General features: G+C 36.5%; 1 protein-coding gene across 8 annotated transcripts in view; it reads left to right on the top strand.

Annotated features, from left to right (window-relative positions):
• The window catches only part of LOC121323427 (poly(rC)-binding protein 3), an 87,179-nt gene that overhangs the window by 25,854 nt on the left and 40,185 nt on the right, over positions 1-21,140 (top strand). For 5 of the 8 annotated variants that reach the window (XM_041264508.1, XM_041264504.1, XM_041264510.1 and 2 more), the window contains exons 2-4: positions 8,509-8,639; positions 8,945-9,054; positions 9,449-9,596. The gene's annotated coding sequence lies outside the window, so the exon portion shown is untranslated. Of the gene's footprint in view, positions 1-5,095; positions 5,149-8,508; positions 8,640-8,944; positions 9,073-9,448; positions 9,597-21,140 lie in introns of those variants that run through there. The other 3 variants (XM_041264505.1, XM_041264506.1, XM_041264507.1) reach the window with 3 other exon arrangements.

Below are 21,140 nucleotides of genomic sequence, written 5' to 3'. Positions count from 1 at the left end.
CTGAACTGAACAATAGAAGCAGATGAGTTGATTTTCCAATCGTCTCTGAATATATACCCCCACTACATACCTGCAAAACTGGGAAATATATTGTTTTAACTGATTTTCACTCTTTTGTTTTCACTGATTTTAACTCTGATAAATTCCCAATACATTTTATATAAAATAAAAACCAAAAACAAAGAGCCATCTATATCCTTTATTCTCAGTTTTACCTGGGCTTGCTTTACTAACATTGTTGGAATATTTCTTATAGACTGAAGAATCCAAGATAGAGGAAATTGGAAGGTAGATATATATGTCGTAAAACACCTGCACACTAGAGACACAATATTTAAATAAAAACAAATTGCTTGCTTGTCCACATCACAACAAGGTAAACACGCTGTTTTGAAAACCTGAATGCCATTTTCATTCTGCTCACAGGAGCTGAATACAGGACTGCTTGTGGAGCTTTCAAAGATGTGAATTAGCTATACAAATACCAGCACCTGTGTCACTAATTTCTTACAAAAACTGGATCTGTACTCGGATATGGAGAATAATTTACTGCATTACTAATTCGTGTTAGTCTTCACAGGTTGTTTCATGATATAAAATGCTGCTTAATGAAGTGGTTGCTAATGTGCTTTGAGTATAGAGTGAGAATCCAAGTCATCCTGGCTCAGGCTATGACATTTAAAACTCTACCCCCAACACAATACCAAGTAAGTTCACAGCTTGAGATCTCTGGTTTGACATTCTGGATGAATAATATAACCTCTAGATGCTTCTTCCTTTCCCTCGCCCACCAGAGAAGCGCTCAGTGCTTTAAATACGAATGAATGAGTTCATTAGGTAGTGCGTTTAAAATTGGAATCATATGGAACAAAAATGAATTTTACTGTGCTGTCTCCCTCTGTTTTTCATCTGGACTTTGACAGTGGGATTTGGAGGATACACCATGAATGTTTATGGAGGACAAGTTATTCTATGTGTGAGTGAAAAAAACATAGCACAGTATTCTGCTTGTAGAACAAAAACATTGGAAAACTAGTCTGACCCCAGAACTTTATTAATTGCATGAGCTATGAGGACAGATTAAAATAATTAAATATCTTCAGCAGGGAAAGCAGGGACTTCAATTTTATAACATCCTAAATAATATAGATAAAGTTAACCAAAGTGATTAATTCAAATTTAGCATAGAGTAGAGGGCATACATGGAAGCTGAATACAATTTTATAACAGAAGCTAGAAAATACTTTTTTTACACAGATATAAGGTCATCTATTAGCCTACCAGGTGAGGTGACAACATTTAAAAGACTAGTAACATTAAACTTTTTTTTTTTTTTTAATTCTGCCTTGTTAAATGAGGATAAATCAAAGGGTGTGCTAAAAAGGGATGAGATGGGCCAAACTTGTCTTATGTTCTTAAAAGAAAGTAAAGTGCTAAATTTGAAGAATCGTTAAATCAACCTCTGCATCTGCTTGGCAACATGGTTCCCTCATAAAAGTTTACCGCAGTAAAAGCATAGCAAAGTGTAATGGCAAAGCATAGGTAAATATTGTAGAAGCCAGAGAGGTACGGTATGGTAAAGCATGTTAACAAACGTGGTGAAACTGCAAAAATGACCATGCTAAATTACCTTGGTAACCCTTTATAAGGTCTCATTTGGAAGAGTGAGAGTCGCCCGGTTATTCTGACGTTGTATTTGAATGAATGCAAGATACAGTAGATCCTAAAAAAAAAAAAAACAACATGAACTCAATCATGTTCAGTAAGAAAATGTTATTCGGCACTAGATCTCTCAACAAGTTTTGCATAATGCAGTTTATTTTCAGGCAAACCGTACATCTGTGCAAACATCTTATTTCGGATTACCATGAGTCCAAAAGAAATGCGGTTGTGCATGGAATCTGGCAGGTTAAAGTGTAGTATGAATCATGTTTGTTAACAAAGGCATTAGCTGTCTAGAATAGTTTTTTGGTACCTGCTAAGGGTCCTGTATGTTAAACTAAGCAGAATGATACATAGCTGGTTATCAGTTTGACATAAACTTGTTGAAAATGGAATGGAACAGATTTGAGCCGAATATCCCCAGTGTGCTGGTGACCCCTTTGCCCCAGACTGTATCTGATTACAGTACCTTATTTAATGTACCAGATTTATTTTAGCAAGTGAGTCCTTGAGTGAGGGTCAAGTTGTAATTTATGAAAGAGTGGAAAGAGAGTGAACACATTAGCTTTTAGAAATCATTAAACATTTATATCGTCAGATTCATTTGTCCAGGCTTGTGAATTAATGCACAGTTGTAATAGAATGTCTCCTCTGAGACCTTCGATTTGAGAGTAAGGAGACCGGAAGCACTTATACTATACAAGGTATACAAATGAAGTGTTGTGTGCACAGTGACCAATAACACTATGTAACACAGTTTTTGTTCCTGGGTAGTAAGTGTTATTTCCTAATTGCTTATGCCTCAAAAGTATAGAAAATGGCTATTATTCCCCACAAACTTTGCTTTTGTGACCAGGACAGGTACATTTCAAAATATCACTATTTCCAATGAGAAAACGGGCGCTTTTGTGTCTTTTCGTTCATATAAAGTCAGAAAAAAAACAACATATGAATCCAAATTAACATGTATTTATACTAAAGCAATACAAAAATGACTACAAAAGATTTAGAAGTGAGTAGTTTTTTGAGATTTACGATTATACTGTAAATTTACAGCATAATCGTAAATTTTGAAAAACTACTCACTTTTAAATCTTTTGTAGTCATTTTTGTATTGCTTTAGTATAAATACATGTTAATTTGAATTCATATGTTGTTTTTTTCTGACTTTATGTGAACGAAAAGACACAACAGCACTTGTTTTCCCATTGGAAATAGTGATATTTCAAAATATCACTGTCCTGGTCACAAAAGCAAAGTTTGTGGGGAATAATAGCCATTTTCTATACTTTTGAGGCATAAGCAATTAGGAAATAACACTTACTACCCAGGAACAAAAAAAAAAAAATTGTTACACGGTGTAATCACTGCTTATAATATGTGATGGTAAAATACTAAAACAAACCTATATCCTTTAGTTTTAGGCGATTTAAGAAACTGCAAATGATAACGATACATGATTTAAGACAAACTTAGTTGCCCAATTCATTCTTTATCTTTGCCACATGCTTTAAAAGGGGCTGAAAAGCCAGTTCTTTGTTCTTTTGCCAGCCTGAGAGGGATTGGCTGAAGGCTCATGATGACATGTCTAGCCAGGGTGAGAGAAACAAGTTTACAACCACCGTGTGTGAAACCTACCATGAAGCACAGGGATTCGTTTAGGCGATTCTAACCCCACCCCAGTATATATTAGTGTGTGTCAGGGAGAAGCTCCCTTTTAGAACAGAGCAGTCCACTTTCCATATTTCAATATTATTTGCCACAAGCTCCCCAAAGTTATTTCTGCAAGGTATGCTGGTTGTGATGTTAAAGATGATAGTAAATACTGTTTGTCTTTCAAGGCTAGCCATTACCCTGATTCCCCAACAGAGGGCATCATTATCATTCTTTTAAAGCAGTGCTCTTCATATACAGTAAAGTAGATCCAATTCTTTTGTTTTTGTTTTGAGTCTCTGATGCAGTTAGTTGGTTGTATTGGAGTAGAATTTGACATGATTTGACACATTTTAAAATACTTTAATACTTGAATATTGTAAATTGAATTCTGTTTTTCTATTGGGCTATTATACAGCACAGCTGTTCTAAATGTGCTCTGATGCTATGATAGGCATAATATAGGACTCATTTGTATTAATGTTGGCATTTTATATGGATTATAGGAGGCTGTGTGGTCAAATTTCCAGCTCACCCATTGACTCATTTTGTGACCCTGAGCAAGTCACTTAACCTCCTTGTGCTGTCTTTGGGGTGAGACGTTGTTGTAAGTTACTCTGCAGCTTATTAGTTCACACACCCTAGTCTTGAAAAGTGCTTTGTGATGGTGGTCCACTATGAAAGGTGCTTATAAAAATAAAGATTATTATTATTATTATTATTATTATTATTATTATTATTATTATTATTATTATTATTATTATTATTGGTAGTAGTAGTAGTAGTAGTAGTCATAGTAGTACATTCATTTAGGGTAATGTTGTATTTGTTTCTTAAGAAGCAATGACAAACTTTAAAGTCCATTACCTTACGTCCTATTTGCACTAGCGTTGCAATCAATTGTTTGTAATACAATATCATCTATTTAGAAATACAGCATCATCTATTTAGAAGTAGCTATTCAGTTCCCGTGTTGTAGGTGTGATGAGATTCACTCCATTAGTCTAACAATTTATATCAGATTTGTGACCTGGCACTGGTTATTTTTTAAACCTTAGAAATGGTATTGATTGTCTATGTTGACTCTGCTTATTATCACCACTTTGACATTTCCTGACCAGAATACAATAGGAGTAAACAGAGAGAGTTTGGTTATCATCACACTCCCTACAGTTACCAGTCATACAACTGATATCAACTCCACTTAATATCACTTTGGGAAATAAAGGCATGACAGTTTTCATGTAAGTAACTTGATGTCCAGTATTGAGATGTTCTGATACAACCTGAACAGGAATTGCTCTTTCTTAGAGATTGGGGTTGAATGGTAAATCTTTGCATTATTTTGCCTCTGATGGATGGATGCAGATAGTAAAACTTCAAGGGTCTGATTTTGAGGAAATGCTGTAAAAAGCAAAAATAAGGCAAATTGATTTACATTTGCCCTTCATGTTGTAATTTTTAAGCAAGTTTGGGTTGGGCACTGGAGTAACTGCATTTGCTTTGACCAATGAAGAAAAAGTCAAAAGCTACAAGCAAATCAGGAGCAACTTAAGCCTCATACTATTATTACAATTATTACAAGAATTTGTTTTAAATTTGAATATGCACTTATTATTTTACTGCACTTCCACATATCAGCGTCATACAAAGAAAAGGTGCATTTAAAAATATTAAATGATCTATAATAAATTACTAAATACTGGTATGAAATATGGACTTCACTGTATATTATTTAAGAAAAACGTTTTTATTTTTTAGAAACCTTAATGGATTTTGATCAGTACTAAAGTTTATGTGGCAGTGAGGGCTGCAGCGGTGACTTCAGACCAGGTAAATGAAACCAAAACACAACATGTACGGGGTGAAACAGGCTCTGCGGCACTCAGTGTTTTATTAATTAAACAACAATAAAGATTTAAACAAAGCACACGAAAACAAAAAGGCACACTGTCCGAAATAAAATAACGCAAACAATAATCCTTCTTATAAAACAAGTAGCTTTTTTCAGTTAATGGTAGCATTCGCTTTCACTCTTAACTCCTCTTAATTCTCCACTGCTCTGAGTGCAGAGTGGGTCTTTTATACTGTAGCTAGAGTCTTAATTACCTATTAAACAATTACCTTATTAAACATTCCCACGACCTTTATCGGGATGGCGATTTAACCCCATCCACACCAGTCTCAAATAATAAATAATAATAAATAATAATGTCAGATGTCAGATCCCCAACCTGTGGTAGCTCCGGACCCTCGGGCGGTGAACTCGGGAGGGTAGCCCCTTGCCAGAAGACGGCAGCAGGAGCTCCACTTCTCCCTTGTGCTGTGTAGCCGACGGCTCCCTTTTCTGGGGCTCTGGCAGGCAGGCATCCCCGAACGGTGTCGTGGAGGCAACCCTGGGCGGTGTTTTGGAGGCATCCCATTGAGGTGACTTGCAGGCATCCCGGGCGGTGGCAAACAGCCCTAGGCAGTGCTGGCTTGGCAGCCTTAGGCGTTGCAGGTATGGCAGCCCTAGACGTTGCAGATGTGGCAACTCCGAGAGGTGCGGGACAGGCAACCCCAGGCGTTGCGGGACAGGCTCGCCAGCCCTAGGCAGTGCAGGCTCGGCAGCCCCAGGTGGTGTGAAACAGGTAACCCCAGGTTGTGCGGGATAGGGCAGGAGTGGTCCCTCTGTAGGCGAAGGCAGTAGCAGACCTTCAAAAGGCGACGGCAGGTGCGGACCCTCGGGAGGTGGCAGCAGGAAGGAGCCCCTGGCCAATAGGGCGGCAGCGTGTGCTCCACTTCTCCCCGTGGTGATAGAGGCGGGAGCAACAGACAGCCCTCCTATGGCAGCAAAGATGGAGCAACAGGCAATCCTCCTACAGCCATAGGAACGTGCAGGTGGTCGTGGCTCCTTCTGCCCGGAAGTGGTGCTCCCTCTCCTCCTCCTCCTCTTCCTTCTCCTGGACGGCAGGTTAGCTGACCACAAAGAAACCCTGTTCCCCGTAGGCAGAGCACAGGTTCTCAGCCTGGATAGCACTGAGGTAGGCCTCCCAGCTCCCCTCCAGTCGTCCCTCCTCCTCTTCGGGCAAGAGGGGGCAGCTGAGGATGGAATGGCCCCTTTCCTCACAGACCTGGCACCAATTGGAGGCCTCCACCAGGTGGAAGTATTCATCCCAGCAGCCCCTGCTGGGCGCTGGACTCTCGTGCTGCTATGGAGGTTTCTGCTGCTGCCTTTTTCAGCTGTACTTTCCCTCTTTTTTTTTTTTTTCAAAAAAAAAACTTAAAAAAAAAAAAAAAAAAACCAGTCCTTAGCTGGTCTGACTCTCTGGAGGCGCTGTTTAGCCCACGCAGGACACCATATGTGCCAGTAAGAGCTGCAGTGGTGACATCAGACCAGGGAAATGAAACCAAAACACACAAAACGTATGGGGTGAAACAGGCGCTCAGTGTTTCATTAATTAAACAAAAATAAAGATTTAAAAAAAACACACAAAAAGAAAAGGACACATTGGGCGAAGTAAAATAACACAAACAATAGTCCTTTTTATAAAACAAGTACTTTTGTTCGCTTACTGGTAACATTCGCTCTCGCCGGTCTCAAATAATAAATAATACTATCGGAAGGCTTTTGTCTGTCCGCACACAAACACAATATAACAACAACAACAACACAAATGAAAATGCATACATAAATACATTAATATATACAAAGGGTGGGCACCCCGTCACAAGCCGGTAGCAGCTGCTTTAAAAATCAATAATTGTACATTGTAAACAGTTGACCATTACTAAATTGTATGTTAAATTAATTAAATATCAATACAATAACTCTAATTATTATTATTATTATTATTATTATTATTATTATTATTATTATTATTAAGCAGTCACTTTTATCCAAAGTGACTTTCAGAAATTAAACAAAATATAAAAATACAATATAAGTTACAGGCTATATATATATATATATATATATATATATATATATATATATATATATATATATATATATACACACACACACAAAAATAAATATAAATAAAATAAAATATATAAATAAGAATTTACAAATACAGATTGAATAAGTGGATTTTAAGACGACGGTGGAAAGTAGTAAAAGACTGAACAGCCCTGAGGATGACCTGAAGCTGGTTCCACTACCCCAATAAATATTAACATACGTTATTAATAGATGTTAAAAACTATTGGTTGTGTGTCAGTAAAAAGTGACAAAAATGAGTCAAAATGTACTCAAATTTGGTTTGGGTTTTTCAGTGTTACTAATGGCTACTGCTAAATATGCAATGTTTATACACATACACATGCTGGATATTTTGGCTGCTGTTAAATTTGAAGATTTGCTACCTTGGCAGATTTTGACAGTTTTTGAATTGGCATTTATCACTTTGCACATTCACAAAGAAAAATGTGAGTTCTACTTTTAATTTAACAAAAACATTCAAGTACGTGTTTACTTAATTAAATGTGTCTGCTAAAACAGTACACTTTAATGATAGACATTTCTTTACTTTCAGTTATAAAACTTAGCTATGGTTAATTACTATAACACAGTGGAAGGATCACGGTATCATGTAGTAACTGTAGGACAGTATTGCATGTGTGAAAACTTTAACTATAAAGCTAAAATTAAAACTTAAGCAAATTGGTTTCATCACTCACTGCCATTCTCATATTCACTTTGACACCCGCACATTCTTTCCTTTGTCCAGCACACGCTTCTTAACCTGTGCTGCACACCACCAGTCTGTCATGGGGTGGGATCACACACTGTATGCCACACTCTGATTGATGGAAGTATTATTGTCGATCCAATCTAAACTGTCAATAAAGCCAAAATAAATTCCATTCCAAAATGTTCCATTATACGGTATGTCAAATAAACTATTAAAGAAAGGTTGATGTTTCTTATGCGTTTCACTTAAAATCAGACATTAGGGCATCCGGATTTGTTAATTCCTGCACCTGGACACAGATGCCAGAGGCAAACCTATAGTACAGTTAAATCAGTTCCTAGTGTTAGGGGTTTGTCCTTTCATCAAAATCAGGCCATGAAAGTATTGCCCTAATGGCTTCAATTATATGTTGCCTTGCCTCATATATTATGTGTTGTCAAGATAACATTACAAAAAGCAACAGGAATATCTACGCTTATCTTTGCTAATTCTCATTTTATTTCACTTCTTCACATAGCTCTCCTCGGTGTGTTTTGAGTCGAAGTGCTGAGCGTTGAGTGTAAGGAGGCTGCTACTGCATCTGGTTGCACACGTTTCCAAACTCGGCTGAGTTGCAGAGGGACTGGTCGATGAGCTAAAATTGTTCAAGTAAGGATGATTTCCACGATTCACAGTTTATTGTATTAAGTGCCTCTGTGCAAATAAACACTTTTACTCAAGATTTCCCAAGGTGCATGGAAGATATAACTATTGCGAGCAGACTGGGTAGGACATATCTGTGAAAGGAGTTCAAACTTGGGGAAGAATAAAGCTTTGCTTCCATAAGCGTCAGACTGGGAAAAATAGGGCTGCTCCTCTGTATTGTACTGGGGAAAGGCTGAATTATAAAGGGAGCATTTTCAATTGCTCCCTTTATGTTCTGTCTAAATTCTGATTTAAACTTTTCTCAACAGGCGAAACCTCATTGCAGCAACAGAATTTTAAAGTCTGCTTGAAGTGTGAAGGCGCAAAGGTCACATGACCTGGAAGGGAAAACCCAAGAGACCTTTGGGATCACTCAGTGGTTGGCAACACTTTTAATGTACTAAAATGTGCTGGTATACAATAAGTAGCTCAATTATTGGTGACATTCAGGTTGAACGTGTCTACAAGTTTAAAAAAAATGTGTGGAGTGAATTTAAAAAGCATATATAGTATACAGTACTGCACCTCTTGGAAGCTATTATGGTTACACCTAAGATGTTTTAATTAATTCTGACAAACAATATTTACTTATACTTGCATCTTTGATTTATGCACTAAAAAACAGACTTCGGAAAACCCACTGGTATATGATAAATGTGCATACTGTACGGTGGAGCATTTCTGTATCAAAATCTTTGAATGCCCCTGTTTCTTTTACTGGGATAGGTATCGACTTGAGCATTATGTGTATTAATTTGTTTGGCTCTTTACAGAGTGGGCTGGATTTCAACCTGGAAAGAAGTCTAACGGCTGATGAATTAACCCCCTGCAAAACCCAGTGGCAGGTCACCTCAACCTCCTACCTTCCTATCATCCACATTCATCCTTATGCATAGAGCCTAGCAGCTGTGTGCAGCATTGGTAAGTGGACATAAGTTTTCAACAACAAAATGTATGTCTGCATAGCTCCTTTCATGTAGTACAAGCATACAATAAAGACAGAAAGTACAGCTCCCTGAAGCTGTAAAAGTAAAGATTCAAATCAGGAAAGAAGCTTGGCTTTGAGCCTCAGTGCTTCACACTATTTTTTTTTTCAACTGGCCAATCGATAGTTTGGTTGCTAAATATACCATTAATGTAATCATAGACTGTGTCTTTGGATACTTAATAATGCGTGTATTTTTAAGTAATAGAGGGTCAATCACACCTTCAGCAGTAGAAACAATGGCAGTGCTTTATACCGCTTACTTTTCAATTACAGTGTCTAAGACGTTAGCCTAATAAGAACATTTCTTCGAATCAGTGAACACATTCTGTACATGACTAATGTTGCTGCCTCAGAGGAAAAAAGATGCAAACTGCAGATTTTCAGATAAGCGTGATAGTTCAGGGAGATTTCTTTTGGCCTGTTTAAAAAATTCCTTTGGAATTTAAAGAGAAAACTAGAAAGAACTGCTTTTCTATTCAAAAGTTTGTCTGGGAAATTATGTGCCTACTCTTCGGTATATATACCTTGACTGGTATCTTAGATACTGTAGCGCCAATCAAAACTCAGAGAGTGTCTTTTAAAAAAAGCTCACTGTGGTTTAATGATACAACTCGTAAGATGAAATATGAGCATGGTAAACTAGAATGGAGGGGGCAGGAATCTAAACTGTATGTTCATTACATTGCATGGAAGAGCCACCTATATATAGAAAGGCTAATTTAATTGAAACAAATACAAATAATCTTAGATTTCTTTTTGCTACCCTAGATAAATTAATTAATATTTCTCCTAACAGTCCTACCCTTGATAGCTGCAATTACTTCTTACATTTCTTTAAAAATAAAATACTAGACATCAGAAATGAGATTCCACAGGCACCTTCTATTAAGGAGGACTCCAGCACAGTTTTACTAACTATACCTATTAAGGCTACTATGGGGGCTTTTTCTTTGATTACCTTACAGGAACTGACAGAGCTAGTTCACCATATGAGAGCTACCACATGCTCTCCTATTCCCACAAAACTATTAAAAGATGTTCTTGTTGTTGTTAATACCCACATTAAAAAAATGATAAATGGTTCACTTTCCTCTGGTACAGTTCCCTCAGCTCTTAAGGTAGCTGTGGTAAAGCCTATGCTTAAGAAACACTATAAGGACCCTAAAGTCCACAATAACTACAGGCCAATCTCCAATCTGCCATTCTTAGATAAGAGTTGTTGCAATTCAATTACAAACATGTCTAACTCTTAATGGTATATTCGAGAAGTTTCAGTCTGGTTTTTGTGCTGCACATAGCACTGAGACGGCCCTTGTCAAAGTTGTGAATGATTTGATGATAAGCTCTGACTTGCTTTCCATCAGTGTTAATTCTTCTAGGTCTAAATGCTGCCTTGGATACTGTAGACCACCCCATCCTACCGAATTGTCTTGAAAGCGCAGTAGGACTGTCCTATCCTGGTTTAAATATTATCTTTCTGATAGGTTTCAGTTTGTCTCTATTGAGGAGGTAAATCGTCATTATCAGAAGTTGTCTGTGGTGTTCCAGGTCCCTTGTTGTTTTCATTATATATGCTACCGTTAGGTGACACTATCCGCAGACACAGAGTGAACTTCCATTGCTGTGCTGATGATATCCAGCTATATTTGTCCCTAAAGCCATGAATTTCTTCTGCCTGGGTGTTATTAGCTACTTGCCTTACAGACATCAATCATTGGAATTTTCTAATGTTTAATTCAGATAAAACAGAGGTTATGCTAGTGGGCTCACAGAACCAACTAAAAGGAATATGGGATTACATGAGCTTGACCCTTGCAATCTCTCATCAAAACTTAAACTAGAAATTAGGAGTTTGGGGTCATCTCTGATCCTGATATCTTGTTTGAGACATGTATTAGGGAAGTTTCTAAAGTATCTTTTTACCATTTGAGAAATATAGCCAAATTTAGAGCAATTATTTATGCATCTGATGCCGAGAGACTAATGCATGCCTTTGCTTCATCTAGAATTGATTATTGTAATGCACTTTTTATTCGTGTCCCAAAATGTGTGGTTTCCCGCTTGCAGCTTGTTCAGAATACCGCCGCTAGAAATCTGAATAAAACCAGAAAAAGTGAACATATTACCCCTGTTTTGGCCTCTTTACACTGGCTCTCTGTGCAGTATAGAATTGATTTTTAAGCTGTTGCTGTTAACTTACTGCTTATCTTGTACATCAGCACTTCAGTGGTTAATGTATGCGTTCTGTCCTGTAATCGGTACACAGAAAAGGGCTGAAAGGGAATGGAGTGTTGTGTGTGTGTTTTTTAGGGACAGAGGCAATGTTTAATGTCCTGCCTCACAGCCTGTCAGAGCGAATCAGCATCAAGCCACAGCATTAGCGACATGGAAAGTGCTCCAAGGCAAGGCAAAGAGAATAAATCATATTACAAAAATCTATACTCTTTAACAAGCTTTTGTGTACCAGGTACATCTTTAATTGACCCATAGTGTTATAGCCTTAAAAGACAAGCAGATTTCTGTAAATCATTTCCATACAAGCTCTCATTGTGTAACTAAATTCACAATTGAAATGACTTGGTTCTTGTGTAGTTGGATATATGATACTCCATTGATCATGTTTTAACCTTGGTGCCCATGAGGAGTGCTCTCTTCATTTTTAATAGCTATAATGGACAATGACAAGAGACAGTAGCAATGTGTAATAAACCAAAATATGGACTCGGGCACGTGGGGTCTGATTGCGATCTTGTTGGGTATTCTAGAGCTACTTTTCAATTGCCCAGTATTGTCATTCAAAGGTGTGACTGAGTCCATTTGAGAATGACTCCACCCAATGAGCGAGGCACAGGAGCCAGCAAATAGTGCCGCTCCAAAAGCAAACAGCACATGTAACAAAATACATGAATACTCAATAGTGACATTGTATAAATCTAATGGCCATGGACCAACTGAACTTGTTTGCCTGTAAAGCTGCAAACTCACCTGTTGGAGGCACAGTAAGATCTGCTTTGGGTCAACTGAGGAGCTGGAGCTGGTCGTCTTCACCTCTAACAAGACTCCTGCATTCTGTTTCTCACAGATTGGTTGTTTTGGTGAATGAAGTTGCTGTCCTGAAGTGCCATATTGTGTAGATAATCAGCCATTACATGATGTGGTTTATCTCCCATGGCCTTGTTCAGGATGTCTAGTGTAGAAACTTGTGGTCTGATAACATGCACACAATCTGGAAACAACAGAATGGGTCACACCAAATTGACCAGCTGCACATCTTTGTGTATCCCCAGATTCCGGCATCTCAACAACAACCAACAACAAATTATGTTATAATTACTGTCTTCTCACTAGATTGCACCACTAGTCCTACCCAGCTGTTTGAGTTTTATAGCTAAGATGAGAGTAAGTTAGATTGCTAAGGATTTCCTGCAAGACAGACCCTCAACTCTTGTTTAAAAAATGTGTAAAAATCATATTCACCTTTGGTTATGGTACATGAAAAATGCCCTGCAGTTCATTATTTTACTATATTTTCTGAATGACACCCTAGGACATTGGGTAAACTAGATGTGGTGTGCAAATATATTTAGCAAATACCATTTTTAATGTAACCTTTGTATCAATTCCGAGATAAAAATGACAATGTGTCTTCACATACTATACATGATCTACAGTTAGGACAGCAATATATATTATTGCCATGATTCTGTATATGCACATGTGTTCATGTTGATACCGTTGCAGTGAACAGTCAACTGAGTCAGGGGTTACACTTTATCGCATGTGGCAATCGAGTGAATAATGGATGGCAGCGCTTACAGGCCTTCCCCTGTGCATTGAGGCATGGATCCCAATTCAGTTGCAAAATGCAGAATTCACAAGAAATGCGATTATTTGATAATCAAACCTGCCACACTCTTTCCATTGGACCGATTTTACTGTACAAAGGAGGGGGAAAAAAATTAGTCAAGTTATATTTGAGTTCAGAGTACACTGAATGTACAAATGCATTTCCAGTCTAGTGAGCATGCCTCTACATTAATAGTATGCTTATTAGTGTTCTGAATTGAATCTTTTTTATATTAATGGGTTTGATCAACCTATACCGCGCCGGGATAAGCCACTGCTGGGTTATTATAAGCCATTTTACCCTACCAGGGATTCCATGAAGCCCTTATTTTTAGGGGCAATCCCGTGATAACCTGCCTACTTTTAAAACCCCTCAATTGAGATCTCATATGGACCAAGGAGCCTTTTGTATATCAAGCATTTCATCTTGGGAACTCATTGCCTTTGAACATAAAGGCAGCCTCTTCACAATACCGTTTTTAAGTCATTCATAAATATTTATTTGAAATTTAACCACTAGGGTTGCAAATCCTGTAAATACTGGCTATGACCAAGATAAAAAAATGGCAGATCTGCTGTATTTGTTATGGCCAGTAGAAGTGGAACCAAAAATCATTCGGTCAGTTACCAGAAGCTTCAATAGCCATTGTACTTGGTTGCAATTAGTTTCAGTAGCGTAACCACAAGACCTATTGGTAATGACCAATTTACAATGCAATTAATGTACTATTTTATATTTGTATTATTTTAAACAAAACATGATGATGTTATTACCCCCCGCTGGAATCCCTGCAAAGATGATCTAGTGGAGACGGATGTGTGGATGTCAAACTTCACCCATTTATTTATATCTGGAGAACCACTTATCCAGTTGTTATGAAATGTGGTATTAAAATAATTTGGCATAAATTATTGAGAATATCAGATTCTGGGGATATATGGAGGTGACTGTCTGTCTGTACACCCCTCCATCTGTATGTCACACTTAATTTTGTGCAAATATCTGTGGAACGGCTAATGAAATTGTCAGGATATCATTCTCTATATAATATCGATATATGTTGGGGTTGTGCAAATGTGTGTGTGTGTGTTAGATGTGTGTTAATGCCCTTCTTGTAAACATTGCACAAGGTGATTATACAGTTACTATTCAAATTGAAAGAAGTCACATGCAGTGAGGTCCCTATGTAAATGCTGTTCTCTGTTGTTCTTAATGCAATTTCGCTGATGGCGGTCGTATTATGCATTCAACACAATTGCACGCTATAGACATGAACTGCGGTTACAGCTGGTTGTAGTTGCATTGCTCTGCAATGAATGTTTTTTTTTACCTCAACATCAACGCAAAGTGTGCAAGTCACTTTACAGTCACCCAGTGAAAATAATTCCTGTGCAATTGACACTGGGGGGAAGTGAACTGGTCTGGTCTTTCTAAATACGATGATGGAAGTGGAAAAGACAGCACATGTTGTTTTAAATAGCGATGTGATGCAAAATATCACCTGCTTGGTCACAGTGGTTTTCTTTATCCCATACAAAAGCAAGGGCACTGGATACAATCTATATTGGTAAGGCACTGGTGCATTAAGCGCAAAGTTTGGAACAGATATTTTTAAGATTGGTTTTAGCTGCAAGGGAGTGTCATTATTGAAAGCATTTATAGAAGGGCAGAATTTTCCAATAGTGAAGGACCATGCAGGATGCTGGCAGTGAAAAAGCTTTTTCCAGGGAGTCCTTTTATTTTTTTAAACAATGGGCCCTGCCTTAAAGCGATTGGGTTTTTTGTACTGTGTGCTTAGTGTAGAAGTCTCTAACATAACTACTCATTATTTTTGAAGCAAGGAACCTGAAATGTGACAAATGTTATAATGAAGATAGTAGATTTATTTTCTTTTGTTATTCCCAAGCACAGACAGGACAGTCTTTAGATTTTTTTTTTTAAATTGGATATTATTTGTATATGATAGTTTTACAAAAAGCCAGTAACATATGACCAGGGTCCCATTTGCCAAACTCCATGCAATATTGTCTACATGACAGATCAAGGGAGCAATGAATATGTAACTTTGTGTACTGCATACATCGCTATCAACTATTTGCTAATCCAGTACATCATTCAAAAGGATGAACTTTTCACAGTATCACTAAAGTTTAGGTATCAGTCATGTTTTTCCAACTGAGCTTTTAGGATGTCTTCAAAGTGACACTGTACAGAAAGAACGATCTATACCAGCTTCATACCTTAAATAATATAAAGTCCATACTTCATGTGAAATAATGTCCACATCACGTCTTTTTTAAGATAATATTTTCTTGATGTAATTATGAAGTATGCTATATATACAATAGGGCTATCAAAAACCAAAAACATGTATTTGGTTATTTATTGTTTATTATTAATTATTCCCTGCACCTGGCTATCATTGTAAATTAGAGCCAGGTGCAGGGATTTGAAAGAAAACAAGCAGTCTGCTCAGGGCTGCTGTGTGAAGAAGCCTGTTTGATTGTATGCTCAAGTGTACAAAAATTCAAAGGTACTGTGTAAAGCCTTTTAGTGATATTTGTTTAAAAACTGTATGTTTTGTTTTTGATTGGTTTTGTTTTAACAGGTAAACAGCTTAGCTGTCCTGTTGGTTAGTTAGGTTCCTGTTCTTGTGTTAGTAGGTTCTCCAAAATGGAGTTAGGTTTTGTTTTCATTTTTGTTTATTTTGTTTATTAAAAATATAACGCGTAAGTGCTCATCCTGAAAGTTATGCCGACCACAGGCACTAATGCACACAGTAAGGACAGGGGCAAAGGATGTTACCAAAATCGTATTACTGGGCAAAAAACAGAAATATAAGACAATGCAGCTTTAGACTCAGAAATTGAGGATAAAATTGAAACAGGCCAGATTGAAACACTGTGCTAAAGAGTGCTTATCCCAGCTTGATTATCCTCTTATTTTCAGCATGTAGACAGAACAGCCATTTGGTCTAATTCCCCAGTGAAGCAATCAATACTGCAATATGCCATTAACTCTGTCTCCCATTGTCCTTCTGCTCAATTTGAAGCTGAAGGTGAAAGTTAAATTAGTTGAGGAAATGTTTTATATCAATGTGTTTATAAAGAACTCCACTAACGCCGTGGTCCTACCCACCCCCACCCTCCCCCCAGAACACACATGGGAGTGCACACTACTCTCTCCAAAAGATCGGTGGTTCTTTGTCTCATCATTAGGAGCTGACCTCCCCTTCACGCCCTTCTGAATAAATTAGCACTAGAGACTGACGAGAGCCTGCCTAGTCCCCCTTCCCAACCCCCCCAGCAGGGAGCACACAGTCACCTTGCTGGGGGCGAAGGGTTAGTTTACTTATAGAGACGGGGTGAGTCAGGGGAAACCTCAGTGTGTCCATGGTGTTCCATCTTTAGTGATCCTTCCTCTTCCTAAGAAGCCCTTCCCTCTCACTGGTAAGTTTCAATTGCTTACTTGTTTTTTACTTAGAAAAAAGTATAAATAAATACATAAAGAAACCAATTTTAATTCTGTGGTTCACTGTTGTTTAGTTTTATGGAAACAACAGTTCTGTCTTTTTTTTTTTTTTAGTACTGGCCGTGCTGGGTTTTATTGTGATATCTTTCTGGCTGAACTGATCTATAAGAGAAACTTTATTCACCTTCAGTTGTTCTGTACTGTATTTGTAGCACTAGGACAAGTTGGAGTATGTGGGTCATTTGAAGACTGATGCAAACTCATTATTTTGGTTCTTGCGAGGATCTGAATGCCTGTATCCTGGTAACTGAATGTAACATGTGCATACCACAGCCTAGATGTCCTGGAATGCATAGATATATGCCAGGGCTTCATTAAGTTACCTGAAAAGGCTCAAGACCACTGTCTAGCTCTGCTTTCTGAAGGTACCTAATTGCAGTCAAAGGTGGTCCAAAGTGTTGTTTTAAATTGAGACACTGACAGCTCATTGATGCTGTGTGTTAATTCCTTGCAAAGCTGCAGAAACATTATTTAATTATTGTATGCTTTGATTTCATGCTCTACTAATTTCATTTCTCCACTGGTCTTTCTGTTTAGTCAAGGATGTGCAGTGTCTGATGAGACTATACTGTCCGTGCCTCATTGTGAATTAAATGAATAAATACCGACATAAACAGAAAAAGACTTACATGAAAGATTAAAAAATCACAACTTTAAATATTACTGATTTCACGTACTGGAAGGAAAACTATAGTTTATAACATAAATATGTTAAACATATATATTATTGGAAATTACAAACTATAAAATGTCTTCATATGATCATGTTTGTACCCCTTTATTTTGAACACATTATATAAGCATTGTAAAGCACAGAAAGATATGGTAAAGCATATTTAACAAACATGACAAACCAGGAAAAACCATGGAAAATGCATCATATAACCATAGGCAAAGTATTGTACAGTACAGTATGAGGTCAATTCAATTAACCAGTGGTTCTATTTATATGATAAATTAGATCCTAAGTACAAGGACTTCAATCTACATGCTTTATTTGACATCATAAAATAAGTAATATATTGACATATATATATATATATATATATATATATAATCTATATATTTGATCAAATTATATATATATATATATATATATATATATATATATATATATATATATACTGTACCCATGTCAAATGTAAAATTAAAATAATTATATATATATATATATATATATATATATATATATATATATATATATATATATATATATATTTTAATTACATTTGACATGGGTACTTCTAAAAACAGTCAGACTAGATTATGGTATGTGACTTGATTGAAAGATTTTGAAAGGTTGTCATTGAGATTAGCAGCCTCTGTTTTAGCTGGCAGTTTACTGCAATCCTATTGGGAGATTCACTGAGGTGTCTTATAAGGTGTCAACTAAACACAGACTGAGGCTGCACTCCAAATTGAGGAGGTGCTTTCTACAGCTGGTAAAGGCATGTTTTATTCTGGCAATAGACTGTGTGTTATACTAATACAGTCCAAAATGGGACCCTAGTAGTACTTTCTCCACCCGTTATTTAATTATTTAATTACTATTTGTCCAGTATTCAGTGGACTCTTCTATTGAACATATCTGAGCATTTGTGGCATTAGACACTCTGGTTATTGAGGTTGAATCTGAATATTTCCATTAACAGCAAATGGCCGAGGAATATATTTGAAAAAGGATTTTCAGAACAGTTACTGGTAATACAATATCAAAATAATGGAAGCAGGTCACATAGGTCTCCCTTGGCAAAGCGTAAGATACAATATTGAAATAGTAATGATATTGAAATAGCTTTAATATTTTCCTGTAGTTCATTATTTGAAAAACTGAATGCTAGTGGAAGACAATTTATGTTAATTAAGCATGCAATGGAAGGCTGCAGGACTTCAACTAAAGTAAACCAAAAACCACGAAGCAACGAGGGGAGTGGCTAACATTCCGAACTGGCTGAACTCATGTTTGTGCAGAACCACTTTCCCACTAAGTGGTTAATAATACCCACCTTTTAAGTGTTTTCTGAAAGACAACCCTTTGATCAAATAGTGCAGTGTCGTTTATAGGAAAATAATGCAATGCTAGTATAAAGGCTGTTTCTTTCTTAGACAGCAAAAGCTGTCTGTCATGTTAGGAGAGTTAAAACAAACACAACAATGTGCTCTTTAAGTGATGTTTTAATAACTATTCTTTTAAGATTTTTTCATAAACATTCTCTTAGGTTAAACAGTGCTTTGAATAATGAGAATGAACTTATGTCCCTCTCTAAAACAATTGAAAATAATTTGTGAACTCTGGACTTGATTTATCAAATGGGCTTTCCAGCATTGCTTTCCACAACATTCCTTAAAAGAATCCTTATTGTTTTGTGAGTAGAGACTAAAATGCAATGCGTCTTTACTGTAACTTTTGTCTGGTCCTATTATTATAATTTTTATGGATTTGGCTAAACCCAAAATAATGAAAAAGAAAGCTGATGGCTTGGAAACGGAAAGGCTATGGATATGTCCCGTCATCCTCCTTTTTGCCAAAAATAAAAGATGTAGAACTGAAAAATATATAGAAATATCCAATTATTTGTATAATACAATGAATTAAAATAAAGGGTTATTTGACAAAGTCACCTGACCAACTAGATGTGAAGTCCGTGGTTCAGTCTGCTCACCCTGAGGCAAACAGATTTGTGCAATGGCCTTTTATGTTTTAAGAAATAAGAGCGACTGTAAGAGATGACAAAAGTGTCAGTGTTGAGGCATCCCACCGAAATTCAAAATAAGGATATATATATATATATATATCTAGATATATATATCTATATATATATATATAATATATATTTTTATGGTGCACGTGGTCTGAGCCTGGGGACATGACTTGGTTACAGAAAAATGAGATTTTTTCGGTTGTGTCAGATTCGTTTTTTTTAAAAAATATATATTTTTCCTTCAGTGTTTTTTTGTAATCTTTTGCAAACGTCGAAAGTGGTGACCATCTGTCCGAAGCTCTGGCAAGGTAAAAGCTTAAAACAAAAAATCTGTGTATTTTGGGGGGGGGGGGGGGGGGGTGGTGTTTGGGTTTGGTTGGCAGAGTGAAGGAGATTTTAACGACGTAAACAGCTGACAAATCTGCTAAACAAATCTACCATAAAATCTATATTTTTAAAGTCACTTTGAATTTAAAATATACATTTGTTTTGGGTTAATGCGAAACACATACAGTATCTGTATTGCAGCACCTCAAAATGTTTATAATACAGCATGCTTATAAACAGTGTATTACATGGTGAAGTGTATATCTTCCTGTACTGTTTCACTGTATATGCTTTAATATTTTTACTTTAATGCATTCATTATTCATGTTATTTTTTTGTTATTTATTTTGCTATTATTTTTTAAATGGGTAGAAATAATAGGTTTTCAATTGTAAGAATTTAAAGCACCCTGCAAAACAATAGGCTTAAAATGTCTTTGCTTGGAAGCTGTCCAAAAAAGTAATAGAGAGAAAAATAATATTTGCATTGTTTTAAAATGTTCTGAAATTAGCACTTAACAGAGCTTGTAGGTAATATTTTAATTTAGTACGGTATATATCCAAATTTCATCAGAAACGTACAAAAGTCCGATGTTACGGAAGGTTGCACATCTGCCTCTTCTGAGAAAAACCATATAAGCTGAATCTAATTCTTAGAGACCAGGGTTTAAATTTCTCTTCTTGTAATGATCTGCATATTTTGTATATATTACTAGATAATTTTGTTCAATATTTTAAAATCTATGGTGTTGAAAAATGATCTTGAATATTTAATACAGGTACCAGTACAAATAGCATCAGAATTACTAACAAATTGGAAATGGAGTCCCGTACGGGTATATTGTTTTAATAGATATTAGATATTATAGAATAGTTTCCTATATTCAGTTGGTAATATATTATGTTTTATATATACCTGTAATGTCTATAAATATTTCAAAAGTTATTCTGAAAATCCCGTTTTACTTTTTGTAACAATGGTTTCTTTAAAAAAAAAAAAAAAAAAAAAAGTGGATATATCTGGACTACTGTTAATTTAGAAATGTAATTAATATACACACACACACACAC

Source organism: Polyodon spathula, chromosome 11 (assembly GCF_017654505.1).
Source record: "Polyodon spathula isolate WHYD16114869_AA chromosome 11, ASM1765450v1, whole genome shotgun sequence".
In the NCBI taxonomy this organism is placed as follows: Eukaryota; Metazoa; Chordata; class Actinopteri; order Acipenseriformes; family Polyodontidae; genus Polyodon; species Polyodon spathula.
Note: the sequence above shows the minus strand (reverse complement) of the source record. Positions and strands in the feature narration are given on the sequence as shown.